We start from the raw sequence: 15,971 nt of genomic DNA on the forward strand, positions 1-15,971 counted from the left end.
ACCAGTCTTCAGTAAAGTACCTATCTTCTCTGATCTATAATCACTACCAGTCATTACCAGTCTTCAGTAAAGTACCTCTCTTCTCTGATCTATAATCACTACCAGTCATTACCAGTCTTCAGTAAAGTACCTCTCTTCTCTGATCTATAATCACTACCAGTCATTACCAGTCTTCAGTAAAGTACCTCTCTTCTCTGATCTATAATCACTACCAGTCATTACCAGTCTTCAGTAAAGTACCTCTCTTCTCTGATCTATAATCATTACCAGTCATTACCAGTCTTCAGTAAAGTACCTCTCTTCTCTGATCTATAATCACTACCAGTCATTACCAGTCTTCAGTAAAGTACCTCTCTTCTCTGATCTATAATCACTACCAGTCATTACCAGTCTTCAGTAAAGTACCTCTCTTCTCTGATCTATAATCACTACCAGTCATTAACAGTCTTCAGTAAAGTACCTCTCTTCTCTGATCTATAATCATTACCAGTCTTCAGTAAAGTACCTCTCTTCTCTGATCTATAATCACTACCAGTCATTACCAGTCTTCAGTAAAGTACCTCTCTTCTCTGATCTATAATCATTACCAGTCTTCAGTAAAGTACCTCTCTTCTCTGATCTATAATCACTACCAGTCATTACCAGTCTTCAGTAAAGTACCTCTCTTCTCTGATTATATAATCACTACCAGTCATTACCAGTCTTCAGTAAAGTACCTCTCTTCTCTGATCTATAATCATTACCAGTCTTCAGTAAAGTACCTCTCATCTCTGATCTATAATCACTACCAGTCTTCAGTAAAGTACCTCTCTTCTCTGATCTATAATCACTACCAGTCATTACCAGTCTTCAGTAAAGTACCTCTCTTCTCTGATCTATAATCACTACCAGTCATTACCAGTCTTCAGTAAAGTACCTCTCTTCTCTGATCTATAATCACTACCAGTCATTACCAGTCTTCAGTAAAGTACCTCTCTTCTCTGATCTATAATCACTACCAGTCATTACCAGTCTTCAGTAAAGTACCTCTCTTCTCTGATCTATAATCATTACCAGTCTTCAGTAAAGTACCTCTCATCTCTGATCTATAATCACTACCAGTCATTACCAGTCTTCAGTAAAGTACCTCTCATCTCTGATCTATAATCACTACCAGTCATTACCAGTCTTCAGTAAAGTACCTCTCTTCTCTGATCTATAATCACTACCAGTCATTACCAGTCTTCAGTAAAGTACCTCTCTTCTCTGATCTATAATCACTACCAGTCATTACCAGTCTTCAGTAAAGTACCTCTCTTCTCTGATCTATAATCATTACCAGTCTTCAGTAAAGTACCTCTCATCTCTGATCTATAATCACTACCAGTCATTACCAGTCTTCAGTAAAGTACCTCTCTTCTCTGATCTATAATCACTACCAGTCATTACCAGTCTTCAGTAAAGTACCTCTCTTCTCTGATCTATAATCATTACCAGTCTTCAGTAAAGTACCTCTCATCTCTGATCTATAATCACTACCAGTCTTCAGTAAAGTACCTCTATTCTCTGATCTATAATCACTACCAGTCATTACCAGTCTTCAGTAAAGTACCTCTCTTCTCTGATCTATAATCACTACCAGTCATTACCAGTCTTCAGTAAAGTACCTCTCTTCTCTGATCTATAATCACTACCAGTCATTACCAGTCTTCAGTAAAGTACCTCTCTTCTCTGATCTATAATCACTACCAGTCATTACCAGTCTTCAGTAAAGTACCTCTCTTCTCTGATCTATAATCACTACCAGTCATTACCAGTCTTCAGTAAAGTACCTCTCTTCTCTGATCTATAATCACTACCAGTCATTACCAGTCTTCAGTAAAGTACCTCTCTTCTCTGATCTATAATCACTACCAGTCATTACCAGTCTTCAGTAAAGTACCTCTCTTCTCTGATCTATAGTCATTACCAGTCTTCAGTAAAGTACCTCTCATCTCTGATCTATAGTCATTACCAGTCTTCAGTAAAGTACCTCTCTTCTCTGATCTATAGTCATTACCAGTCTTCAGTAAAGTACCTCTCTTCTCTGATCTATAATCACTACCAGTCATTACCAGTCTTCAGTAAAGTACCTCTCTTCTCTGATCTATAATCACTACCAGTCATTACCAGTCTTCAGTAAAGTACCTCTCTTCTCTGATCTATAATCACTACCAGTCATTACCAGTCTTCAGTAAAGTACCTCTCCCCTCCTCGCCGCATCATTTGTTATTCTTTTTTCTCTTACTCTTTCCCTTCCACTTATTTTTCATTCATTCATTATCTCCTCTCTCTCATTTGTGTGTGAGTGTAGGGATGAATGTGTGTTTCTGGCAGGATTTAGGACTGACGAGAGTGCCCTCCCATTCCCAAACTAGTAATCCTGTCAGAGTGAAACTGTTAAAAGCCTCTAATCTGAACAAATCTCCCTGGATTACACACACAGGTGAGATGGAGAGCCTGGCACACCCACGGAAAGCAGAGGGGAGGAGAGGAGAATGGAAGAAGTTGGGGAGGGGAACTACAGATTTACTACATCTTTGCACAGCTTGATATCATTCTTCTGTGTTTCTATGATAAAGCATATGTTAAAGTAGCCAAAGTAGTTAGGTACCCAGTCAGTTTATTATATCGCCACTATTCTATTCTCGAGATTAAGTGGTGCAAGAGCTAAAGTGAGCCTACGGATTCCTTTGCCTTGGTAATTAAATAACAATGGCTGAGTTAGGACTAGAAGAGCTATGAACAGTAGCACAGACACACCGACACACAACTGACTTGACTTCACTAAGCCAGCCTCCGTCAGCTAGCCTGTTCTTCATCAAAACCACGCACCGCAGCCAAGCACTAAATAAAACAAAAGAACAGACTGACTGCACACAGAAATGAGAAATCAAGTCTCAGACAGTCAGACACAGACACAAATAAACAAAATGAAGGCCCATAAACGTAGGCGTATAAAACACTCACACACACTCAAACACAGTGTTAAGAAAGTATTCAAACCCCTTGACCTTTCCCACATTTTGTTGTGTTACAGCCCGCATTTTAAACGGATTCAATTGAGATTGTGTGTCACTGGCCTACACACAATACCCCACAATGTCAAAGTGGAATTATGTTTATAGAAATGTTTACAAATTCATGAAAAATGAAAAGTCAATACGTTTTCAATCCCTTCGTTATGGCAAGCATAATTAAGTTCAGCAGTAGAAATGTGCTTAACAAGTCACATAACAAGTTGCACGGACTCACTCTGTGTGCAATAATAGTGTTCAACGTGATTTTAAATGCTTACCTCATCTCTGTACCCCACACATACAATTATCTGTAAGGTCTCTCAGTCGAGCAGTGACTTTTAAACAATGATTCAACTACAAAGACCAGGGAGGTTTTCTAATGCCTCGCAAAGAAGGGCACCTATTGGTAGAATTGTGGAAAAAAATGCAAAGATTGAATATCACTTTGAGCATGGTGAAGTTATTAATTACACTTTGGGCGGTGTATCAATAAACCCATTCGCTATTAAGATACAGGTGTCCTTCCTAACTCAGTTGACTGGAGAGGAAGGAAAGCGTTCAGGGATTTCACCATGAGGCCAATGGTGACTTTAAAACAGTTACAGAGTTTAATGGCTGTGATACGAGAAAACTGAGGATGGATCAACAGCATTGTAGTTACTCCACAATAGTAACCTAAATGAAAGAGTGAAAACAAGGAAGCTTGTACAGAATACAAATATTCCAAAACATGCATCCTGTTTGCATGCATCTTTTATCAGTATAAAAGACACCTGTCCACAACCTCAAACAGTCACATTCCAAACTCCACTATGGCCAAGACCAAAGAGCTGTCAAAGAACACCAGAAACAAAATTGTAGACCTGCACCAGGCTGGGAAGACTTAATCTGCAATAGGTAAGCAGCTTGGTTTGAAGAAATCAACTGTGGGAGCAAATATTAGGAAATGGAAGACATACAATACCACTGATAATCTCCCTCGATCTGTGGCTCCACGCAAGATCTCACCCCGTGGGGTCAAAATTATCACAAGAACGGTGAGCAAAAATCCCAGAACCACACAGGGGACCTAGTGAATGACCTGCAGAGATCTGGGACCAAAGTAACAAAGCCAACCATCAGTAACATACTACGTAGCCAGGGACGTGGGTCTTGTTTGGAGGACAAAGAATGCTGAGTTGCATCCAAAGAACACCATACCTACTGTGAAGCATGGGGGTGGAAACATCATGCTTTGGGGCTGTTTTTCTGCAAAGGGACCAGGACGACTGATCCATGTAAAGGAAATAATGAATGGGGCCATGTATCGTGAGATTTTGAGAAAAAACCTCCTTCCATCAGCAAGAGCATTGAAGATGAAACGTGGCTGGGTCTTTCAGCATGACAATGATCCCAAACACACCGCCTGGGCAACGAAGGAGTGGCTTCGTAAGAAGCATTTCAAGGTCTTGGAGTGGCCTGGCCTCCAGATCTCAACCCCATAGAAAAACTTTGGAGGGAGTTGAAATGTTGCCCAGCAACAGCCCCAAAACATCACTGCTCTAGAGGATATCTGCCTGGAGGAATGGGCCAAAATGGGCCAAAATACCAGCAACAGTGGAGGAATGGGCCAAAATACCAGCAACAGTGTGTGAAAACCTTGTGAAGACTTACAGAAAACGCTTGACCTCTGTCATTGCCAACAAAAGGTATATAACAAAGTATTGAGATAAACTTTGTTATTGACCAAATACTTATTTTCCACCATCATTTGCAAATAAATTCATTCAAAATCCTGTGTCAAAGAGTTCAATCTTGGTTTCATCAGGCCAGAGAATCTTGTTTCTCATGGTCTGAGAGTCTTTAGGTGCCTTTTAGCAAACTCATAGCGGGCTGTCATGTGCCTTTCACTGAGGAGTGGCTTCCGTCTGGCCACTCTACCATAAAGACCTAAATGGTGGAGTGCTGCAAAGATGGTTGTCCTTCCAGAAGGTTCTCCCATCTCAGCAGAGGAACATTGGAGCTCTTTCAGAGTGACCACCGGGATCTTGGTCAACACCCTGACCGAGGTCCTTCTCCCCCGATTGCTCAGTTTGGCCTGGCAGCCAGCTCTAGGAAGAGTCTTGATGGTTCCAAACTTCTTCCATTTAAGAATGATAGAGACCACTGTGTTCTTGGGGACCTTCAATGCTGCAGAAATGTTTTGCTACACTTCCCCAGATCTGTGCCTCGACACAATGCTGTCTCGGAGCTCTAAGGACTATTCCTTCGACCTCATGGCTTGGTTTTTCTCTGCCATGCACTGTCAACTGTGGGACCTTATATAGACAGGTGTGTGCCTTTCCAAATCATGTCAATGTGATTTTCTGGATTTTTGTTTTAGATTCCGTCTCTCACAGTTGAAGTGTACCTATGATAAAAATGACAGACCTCTACATGCTTTGTAAGTAGGAAAACCTGCAAAATCGGCAGTGTATCAAATAATTGTTCTCCCCACTGTACATACGTGTTTTCTATTTTTCACACGTTAGAATTCTTCCACTTTGACATTACTGAGTATTTTGTGAAGATTGTTTACAAAAAAAGGACTAATCCATTTGAATCCCACCAAAATGTAGAAAAGGTCAAGGGGTGTGAATACTTTCTGAAAGCACTGTTCATACATAGACAGTCAGAAAAACAAACAGACAGGCAGACAGACACAGAGGCTAATGCATGCACAGTCATGCACATTACATATTCACACGCATGCACGTGCGCGCGCGCACACACACACACACACACACACACACACACACACACACACACACACACACACACACACACACACACACACACACACACACACACACACACACACACACACACACACACACACACACACACACACACACACACACACACACACACACACACAGCAGGGTGATAAGTAAGTGAAGGGAGATGTGGTGACACTGAAGTGATGTCATCAAGTCACACAAGGACAGAGCAGTGGAGAGCTTCCTCATGTCGTACTCAACAAGACAGCACACACATACACTCACACATGCGCGCTCAGTTCAGTGGAGGCTGCTGAGGGGAGCACGGCTCATAATAATGGCTGGAACAGAGCAAATCAAATGGCATCAAACACATGGAAGCCATGTTTGATGTATTTGATACCATTCCACTGACTCTGCTTCAGCCATTACCACAAGCCCATCCTACCCTAATAAGTTGCCACCAATCCCAGTTTCATTTTAACAAATCGTCTTGGAATCCTCTAACCAAACAATGGGCCAAGGTTCAAGACATGAGTTACATTTCAACTTGTCTCCTGAAATGAACTGCAGTTGAACCCTCAGACAATTGTGAAAACTGCTGAGAAGGCTGCAGTCTTACCTGACCCTCTCCTTGGGGTCTCCGAAGGACTCTTTGAGGCGGGAGAAGTCGGGGTAGAAGTGGACAGACGGAGATATGACTTCCAGAAGACCTGACTGGATCTCCACTGGAAACCTGACAGAGAGAGGAGAGAGTGTTGGCGAGGGGGAGAGAGAGGGGAAGAGAAAGAGTTGAACAATCCCAACTACTACTATCACATAGACACAGTTATGATAGATACAGGCAGACAAACCGACAGCCAGACAGACACAAACAGGCAGATAGATAGGCAGACAGACAGACACAACAGTATGTGGGTCCCTGCCACCCTTTCCACAAACACTATTGACTTCCTCTCTGGTCAGGTGGTTGATAGGTGGTAACCAGGGGAGATGGAGACAGGATCACGCACAGACACACACACACACACACACACACACACACACACACACACACACACACACACACACACACACACACACACACACACACACACACACACACACACACACACACACACACACACACACACACACACACACACACACACACACACACACACACACACACACACACACACACCACTACCACCACCACCACTGTTGTAACATCTCCGTGGGAGGAAGGTGTCAGATTACAATGTATGAAGACAGAGAGACGAGCCATTCAGGAGAGAGACAGGGGTCAGGTCTCAAGTGTGTAATCACTAACCCTGTCAATCAACCAGGACAGGAGAGGTGTGTGTGCCTGAGGAACCACACACTCACACACACTAACTCACAATAGTGCACACACACACACACACACACACACACACACACACACACACACACACACACACACACACACACACACACACACACACACACACACACACACACACACACACACACACACACACACACACACACACACACACACACACACACACACACACACACACACAACCAACTCCTCTCTCCTGGGTCTTCAATCTCCCTGAGAGAATGTCGAGGTGACAGGGGGGATATTCAACCTCCCTCCTCCCCTCTTCACTTCCCCCTTCCCTCCATCGACACCCATAGCCATCTCCAGCCTCGATCCCAAATTACACCCTATTCCCTATGTAGTACACTACTTTTTCCGATGGCCCATCTGGTTCTGGTAATGCTGAGCGATTAACATAAATGTAAGTTCATTTTCGGTTTCTAAACAACTTAAACGATCGACGTCGGTTAAATGATTTGAATTCCATTTCTGTGAGCTCAACGCACAGTTTCTTTAGAGTTGTAGCTTCCAACAGGCCAATATTCTACATAGTTTAGCGCAGAAAACGTGGTAATTAACTACAATGACCATAATCCATTGCGCACCTACTTCTCCGGTTCGTGTGTTTCTTTTACACCAGCTACATTAGTTAAGTTAATGTGGGACAGACACAGATAGGGAGAAGTGAGAAGAATGCACAGTCTTGAGGGATAGAGAGCAGTTGCTTCACGAGGTATCTCTACCTGAAGATACATGATCTACGTGATTGATAGTAGGTATTCAGCAATCATAAAAGTATGCCTTATTTACTTTAAGGAACTACTAAAATAGTGATTTCATCAGACAGCATAGGCAGCAGCTCTATAGAGATGAGATGACTTGGAATGAAATAATAAAGTCTTCAATTAAAACAAATGTAATATACACAACTGAGTAATTTGAATACATTATGGTTAATAAGTGATAAGCAGTAATGTCAGTCACTACCATCATGGGACTTTTATTTATTGTTTTATTCTGTGTTGTTACAGCATTCAACCTACATAATGCATTTAATATTTTGTTAAAATTATTGAAACTGAAATCCTTGATTATTTTCTAATAATTGAACCGAAACAACCTCCAAAAGCACTAATCACTCAGCACTAGTCTTTGATCAGAAGTAGTGCACTATATAGGGAATAGGGTGTCATTTGGAATGCAGGACCTCTCGTGAGGTGAGGTGACCCCCTTAGCGGACGTAGGGAGTGACAGCAACGAAGTGACCACTGGTATCATCTTGGGTCAAAATGGCCACCTCAGCAGGAAAAGACAAGCAGGAGTCTAAAACAGCAGGCTCTAAAACCTGCACCGTGGGCATGTTGTGAGGAGGATTCTGTATGTTTAGATAAGGTGCTAGGAGGAAATTAATAACAGGATGGAAAGTGGTGTTTGTGTGTGTAAGACTGTGTTTGTGTCTGTGAGAGACACAAAGCGAGAGAGAGAGAGAGAGAGAGAGAGAGAGAGAGAGAGAGAGAGAGAGAGAGAGAGAGAGAGAGAGAGAGAGAGAGAGAGAGAGAGAGAGAGAGAGAGAGAGAGAGAAAGAAAGAAATAAAGAAAGAGAGAGAGAGAGAGAGGGGAAGAGAGAGAGACAGAGAGAGACAGAGAGAAATAAAGAAAGAGAGAAATAAAATGGGACAGATGTGTTTCTGTCTCTCTCCAGAGATCAGACAAAGCCAGTAAACAGAAAAGCATGTGTCTGTATGCATGTGTTTATTTAATATGAAACTGTTGTTCATTTACTCTCTAGTGCTGGTGTGAATGCAAATAGGATTACTTATCAGCCAGTATTTTATGTTATTCCCCTCACTATTTTATAAGAAAGATATTAGGTATATTAACATTTTGAATGCACACTATCATTAATCTGTATCCTTTTGTGTTTAGAAAGTACATATTCTCACTCATACGTCAAAACATCAATAGTCTGACTAAATATCTCACTGTGTATTAACATTACCTATACCCACATAGTTGTAGAGCAATGTAGAGCAAACAAGTGCCTCAAGCAATGTGTAGTCAAAGTAAAGTAGGAGAACCCCCATGGATTCTGAAGGCACTCAGATTTACACTACAGCCCTAAGGGTAAACAGACAGGAACAGTGTTAAAACACAAAGGCATTCCCAAGGAGACCTGTTTCTCTGTTGTTGAGTCCTTTGTGGTTGTGAATTCTATTTAGGTTGCTTATTTTGTACTCTGTGTGTCTGTGATGGAATGTAAACAGGGTACGTTCAATTGCACACACACACACACACATACACAAACGTACATTCAAATAGACACATGCACACACAAAGAAGACAGATGTGCACACGTGTCGAATAGATCAAGGACTTACACACTCAAGCAGAGATCAAGCATGACATATGCACACAACTAAACTCAGCAAAAAAAGAAACGTCCCTTTTTCAGGACCCTGTCTTTCAAAGATAATTCGCAAAAATCTAAATAACTTCACAGATCTTCATTGTAAAGAGCTTATACACTGTTTCCCATGCTTGTTCAATGAACCATGAACAATTAATGAACATGCACCTGTGGAACGGTCGTTAAGACACTAACAGCTTACAGATGGTAGGACAATAATGTCACAGTTATGAAAACTTAGGACACTAAAAGAGTCTTTTCTACTGACTGAAAAACACCAAAAGAAAGATGCACATGGTCCCTGCTCATCTGCATGAACGTGCCTTAGGCATACTGCAAGGAGGAATGAGGACTGCAGATGTGGCCAGGGCAATGTCTGTACTGTGAGATACCTAAGACAGCGCTACAGGGAGACAGGATGGACAGCTCACTGTGATAGACCACATGTAACAACACCTGCACAGGATCGGTACATCCGAACATCACACCCGCGAGACAGGTACAGGATGGCAACAACAACTGCCCGAGTTACACCAGGAACGCACAATCCCTCCATCAGTGCTCAGACTGTCCACAATAGGCTGAAACTGGGGGCTTGTAGGCCTGTTGTAAGGCAGGTCCTCACCAGACATCACCGGCAACAACGTCGCATATGGGCACAAATCCACCAGACAGGACCAGACAGGACCGGCAAAAAGTGCTCTTCACCTTCGAGTCACGGTTTTGTCTCACCGGGGGTGATGGTCGGATTTGCGTTTATCGTCGAAGGAATGAGCACTGAGGCCTGTACTCAGGCCGGGATCCATTTTGAGGTGGAGGGTCCATCATGATCTGGGGCGGTGTGTCACAGCATCATCAGACTGAGCTTGTAGTCATTGCAGGCAATCTCAACGCTGTGAGTTACAGGGAAGACATCCTCCTCCCTCATGTGGTACCCTTCCTGCAGGCTCATCCTGACATGACCCTCCAGCATGACAATGCCACCAGCCATACTGCTCATTCTGTGCGTGATTTCCTGCAAGACAGGAATGTCAGTGTTCTGCCATGGCCAGCGAAGAGCCCGGATCTCAATCCCATTGAGTACGTCTGAGACCTGTTGGATCGGAGGTTGAGGGCTAGGGCCATTCCCCCCAGAAAAGTCTAGGAACTGGTAAGGTGTCTTGGTGGAAGAGTGAGGTAACATCTCACAGCAAGAACTGCCAAATCTGGTGCAGTCCATGAAGAGGAGATGCACTGCAGTTCTTAATGCAGCTGGTGGCCACACCAGATACTGACTGTTACTTCTGATTTTGATCCCCTATTGTTCAGGGACATTCCATTTCTGTTAGTCACATGTCTGTGGAACCTATTGAGTCTTTGTCTCAGTTGTTGAATCTTATGTTCATACAAATATTTACACATTTTAAGTTTGCTGAAAATAAACACAGTTGACAGTGAGAGGACCATTCTTTATAACAAGTTTATAACAAATACAGCCGTTACTCACCCACACACACTCACATTTGCACATGAACATGCAAACATTAAACACAGGTAGCAAACACACACACAATAACTAGTCATGTAAAAAACACACACACACACACACACACACACACACACACACACACACACACACACACACACACACACACACACACACACACACACACACACACACACACACACACACACACACACACACACACACACACACACACACACACACACACACACACACACACACACACACACACACACTCCCTCTTCCACACCCTGAGCCCCCTGAGCCCAAATAGGCAGGTCTCCATGGAAACACCATCCCATCATGCCACGGTACTTACAGGCGCTTGAGGTTGTCAGCCACGCTGTTGGCGTACTGTTGGTCCGTCTGCAAAACATGAGAAAACCCCCCTGAATAAAACCAAATGTTCATGCCTTTGTTGTGCCATTAACAGATAGTATGGCTACATAAAGGTGTTGACATAGTATACATTCTGTTACTATGTGCTCTGCAATACTGTCCACACATCATGTTTTACCTAAAATAATGTTGCCTTTGTCAGCTACAATCTTCCCTGGATACAATATGGAATAAAAATCACTAAATGCTTTTTTTATCACAACAACAACGTTACAATAATTGCGCAACGGTTCAATAGTGTTCCAAGATGGCCACCGTGGGGCTTGTGGGCTGTTCCAGTTTCTTCCCAAGTGGAATCAGCCGCTTGATGGTGTAATTATCTGGCTCAGTATGAATCCAGCATCCAGAGCTGTGATGAGGTCAGGGAGAGGATAACATGTACACGCATGTATTCATCCACCGACCAGGTTTGAGCTGGGACTACTTGATTACTTCCATATAGATCCATAATCAAACCCCAAAACATTGTGCTTGTTCAAGAGGATATGCCTCAGCAAAGTAATGCACAGTAACATCATGCAATACCAACTAATATTGTAGAACTAACAGCGAACGCCATCTTTCTTTGACTGTTGCCCTGCCTAGTCATTCCAATCTGGAGGACCAACTCTAAAAATGTATCGGAAATGTATCGGTTATTAAACAGCAAATGATGACAAATTCCCTGACTATGAATCTCCATCCTGAAAGGTTTACGGGTAGAGGGAAGGATGGAGGGAGCATCGGAAGTGGAGAGACAGGCGCAAGAGATCAGATGGCCAACAGGAAACACCTGGGATCACTCTGACCGCATCCTCTGCTTCCCAAAGTAACCGTCCGAGAGAGGAATAGAGGGATGTAGGGAGGGAGGGAAGAGGAATTATCACAATGAAAACAATATATCCTGTCACATTTGAATAAAACATTTTGTCCTGTTTTTGTCCAAATATTCTCTTGAAAAACAAGAGAAACCATATATCCCTTTTTCTGGTTTCCTATGTTAAATGGTTTTGGGGCCTTTGAGCAGACAGACAGTCTTGCCCAATTCCAAATCAATCCTTAAACCCTTCGCCTAGGTACTTTGTGTAGATCTGAAAAGATTTTGAATAGGTATGAGGAATATACTGTGAAAATTCCAACTGGCCATGTGAAACTAAGACCTATCCAATCATTTCAAATCTATATGAAATGTGTACGGGTGGACTGTAGGGTATAGAGGCGGAATTGGACATTTGAAACTGTGACTGTAAACAGTGTGCACTAGCCTGAATGCTTTCTCAGAGCTAGTCCACCAGGAAGGATATTAGGAGGAAGGGAGGCAGAGAAAGGGGGATTTGTTTAAGCATGACTTAATCTCCCATGTCAAAGACGAAGCAAGGACTAGGGAAAGAAGGGGAGAAGTGTGTGTGTGTGTGTGTGTCTGAGAGTGAGTGAGTGAGTGAGTGAGTGAGTGAGTGAGTGAGTGAGAGAGAGAGAGAGAGAGAGAGAGAGAGAGAGAGAGAGAGAGAGAGAGAGAGAGAGAGAGAGAGAGAGAAGTTGACAGAAAAAAGCTGAAATACCCGACTGTTTTCATCTCTCCAAGAGGCTGGCGTGTGCTATATTAGGCTCCATACAACACCAGACCCCCCCCCCTTCCTCAGGTGTGAGACACTCCATTGGTGGATTATACAATGGGTGGGTCTAATCCTGAATGGTGATTGGTTAAAAGAGCATTCCAGCCGGAGTTTTTTCCACAAGTTTCCACCGGCTAAATCTTTGACCTTAAAATGCCTATTTACTTTGTTCCATCTGACTGCGCAAGCCACTGTCTTATCAGCCCTATCCACTGTCTCATCAGCCCTATCCACTGTCTTATCAGCCCTATCCACTGTCTTATCAGCCCTATCCACTGTCTCATCAGTCCTATCCACTGTCTTATCAGCCCTATCCACTGTCTTATCAGCCCTATCCACTGTCTCATCAGCCCTATCCACTGTCTTATCAGCCCTATCCACTGTCTTATCAGCCCTATCCACTGTCTTATCAGCCCTATCCACTGTCTTATCAGCCCTATCCACTGTCTTATCAGCCCTATCCACTGTCTCATCAGCCCTATCCACTGTCTTATCAGCCCTATCCACTGTCTTAACAGCCCTATCCACTGTCTCATCAGCCCTATCCACTGTCTTATCAGCCCTATCCACTGTCTTATCAGCCCTATCCACTGTCTTATCAGCCCTATCCACTGTCTTATCAGCCCTATCCACTGTCTTATCAGCCCTATCCACTGTCTTATCAGCCCTATCCACTGTCTTATCAGCCCTATCCACTGTCTTATCAGCCCTATCCACTGTCTCATCAGCCCTATCCACTGTCTTATCAGCTCTATCCACTGTCTCATCAGCCCTATCCACTGTCTTATCAGACCAGGCAGTGAAGTTCTAAACTTGATCTCCGCTATAAAAAGCATCTAAACATTATCTCACATTACTTTTAGACTAACATTTACTTTTCAACAGCGGGGGTTTGTATAAACATTGCTGTCTGTCTCGCCGACATTTGCAACACTGTTTCAATATGAATTCAATATCCAACTATCCCATAGTAATGAACGTGTAGGGGTCGGGAGTCGGGACGAGAGAGAGAGAGGCAGGCAGTGTTTTTCAGCCACTCATGAATCAGCTGGCATCATTTTTATGGATATATACAAAGAAATGTCAGTTGAAAAAAGGTAAAATGAAATGAAGTGCAGCTAGTTTGCAGTCTTACCAGCTTCAGTTTGAAGTGTTTGTGTTAGCTGTGTTGTTGGCTAGCTCCTCTGAACAACAGTGTCCTAACGAGAGAGCACATTCTCTATACCAGGCGAAATCGTGCCTCATTAGCTTGTTGTTATGGATGTATCCAAATAAATGCAGCGACTGTTGTTATTCTGTCTGCACTGTTTGATGTAATTGTAAGTTAGCCATAGTTTGCTGGCTAGCAAGCAAGGGATAAGAATGTTGCCAGCCAGTATGACAATGGAACATTAAGAACAAACGACTGGGTCGCGTCCATAGATTCAGAACAAAAAGACTGAACAACTGGGTCGCGTCTCTGGCAACCGAACCAATAGAACGAACGACCAGCCGGCTTGGGTAGCAACCCTAGATTTGTGTCGGGACTATATCTTGTGGAAGGATTAAATAGTACAAATAGATTCATCTAAATAAAAAAATGTTTAATGAAAATATGTCAATCATTATTTGAATATGTTGATAACCCATTGCATAAAAGTGATTATGCCCTCGAAACCAGTGTTTGGAGGACATATTGGCACGGTTTGCCAGCCCTCGACTTCGCCTCTGGCCAAACAACACCCGTGCCAATATACTGTATAGTGCCAATATATACTCCAAACACTGGCTTCTCTGGCATTATCACTTAAATGTACCACATCCAGAGAGGTGAGAAACATGACCTCAGATTATTCATGGAGGTTGACAACTGTTGGCTGACAGCATGTGTTCAGCCAGTGGGACGTGTCTATCTTAATGTACAGTTAATATACAGCCCTATACTGTAGCCATACTTAATTTAAATGGCTACAGTATAGTAGCCATTCAACAGATTGGGTCACTACTTGACACCAACAAACGCCCCATAATATCTGTCCCTCTGCCCTCTCTAAATTGTGGCATTGCCCAGCCATGCAGTGGATCTGCATGATAAAAAGCTCATAACACATGAACTCAATGGTATTATTGCTTTTATACAACGAGTTACCAGCATTGAAATGCAAGATTATTTCACCAAACGTGATGCTACATTCACTAACACTGGTTGTCAAGTGCAATGTAAGGCATTCTCTGGTCGCTAGTTCTATTCGTATTGACTGCCATCTAAAGCAAAACTACCCACGCATGGTTGATAGTTCCAGAACTTTGCAGGTTGCTATGTCAAACAATTGCAATGGAGGCTTTTACCCCTCTTGCTAGCTAGCCAACTATACAGCTAACACAAGCACTTCTGACTGAAGCTGGAAAGACAGAAAACTATCTGCATTTAGTTTTGTTTGACCTGTTTTTATCTTGAAATGTCTTTGTATATATCCATAAAAATGATGCTGATGAATGATTTCAACTAGCTGAGCAAAGCTGCCTGTCTGTCTTGTCCCGACACGCTCATTACTATGGGACAGCTTGAGATCAAATTTCAATATTTAAACAATGTTGGAGATCATGTTTAGATGCTTTTTACAGTGGAGAACAATATTATAAATTGCATGGCTGGGCAGATGAGACAGTAGATCTGTGGTGGTGGTGGTGGTAGTGGTGGTAGTGGTGGTGGTAGTGGTGATGGTGGTGGTTGTACATTGTTAGGTAATGACGTAAACAATGGCACTTTTTATGAACGTGGCCATGTGTATGTTGTCGAGTATACCATTTGTATAATTGTATAACGTTGTATAATTAAGCAATAAGGCCCGGGGGGGGGGGGGGGGTGTGGTATGGGTGTGGTATACAGATGTGGATACAGCCATGTTATATTGGCTGTATACCACAAACCTCTAAGGTGCTTTATTGATTCACTGGTTACTAAG

At 42.8% G+C, this 15,971-nt stretch overlaps 1 pseudogene across 1 annotated transcript in view; it reads right to left on the reverse strand.

The window, feature by feature from the left end:
- The window catches only part of LOC123993486, a 202,006-nt pseudogene that overhangs the window by 80,056 nt on the left and 105,979 nt on the right, over positions 1-15,971 (reverse strand). Inside the window, exons 5-6 of the transcript XR_006831454.1 lie at positions 11,355-11,401; positions 6,399-6,512 (exon numbers count right to left, since the gene is read on the reverse strand). The product of XR_006831454.1 is annotated as an alpha-1,3-mannosyl-glycoprotein 4-beta-N-acetylglucosaminyltransferase B-like (transcript). The remainder of the gene's footprint in view (positions 1-6,398; positions 6,513-11,354; positions 11,402-15,971) is intronic.

The sequence above is a fragment of the Oncorhynchus gorbuscha genome, linkage group LG13 (assembly GCF_021184085.1).
Source record: "Oncorhynchus gorbuscha isolate QuinsamMale2020 ecotype Even-year linkage group LG13, OgorEven_v1.0, whole genome shotgun sequence".
Taxonomy (NCBI): domain Eukaryota; kingdom Metazoa; phylum Chordata; class Actinopteri; order Salmoniformes; family Salmonidae; genus Oncorhynchus; species Oncorhynchus gorbuscha.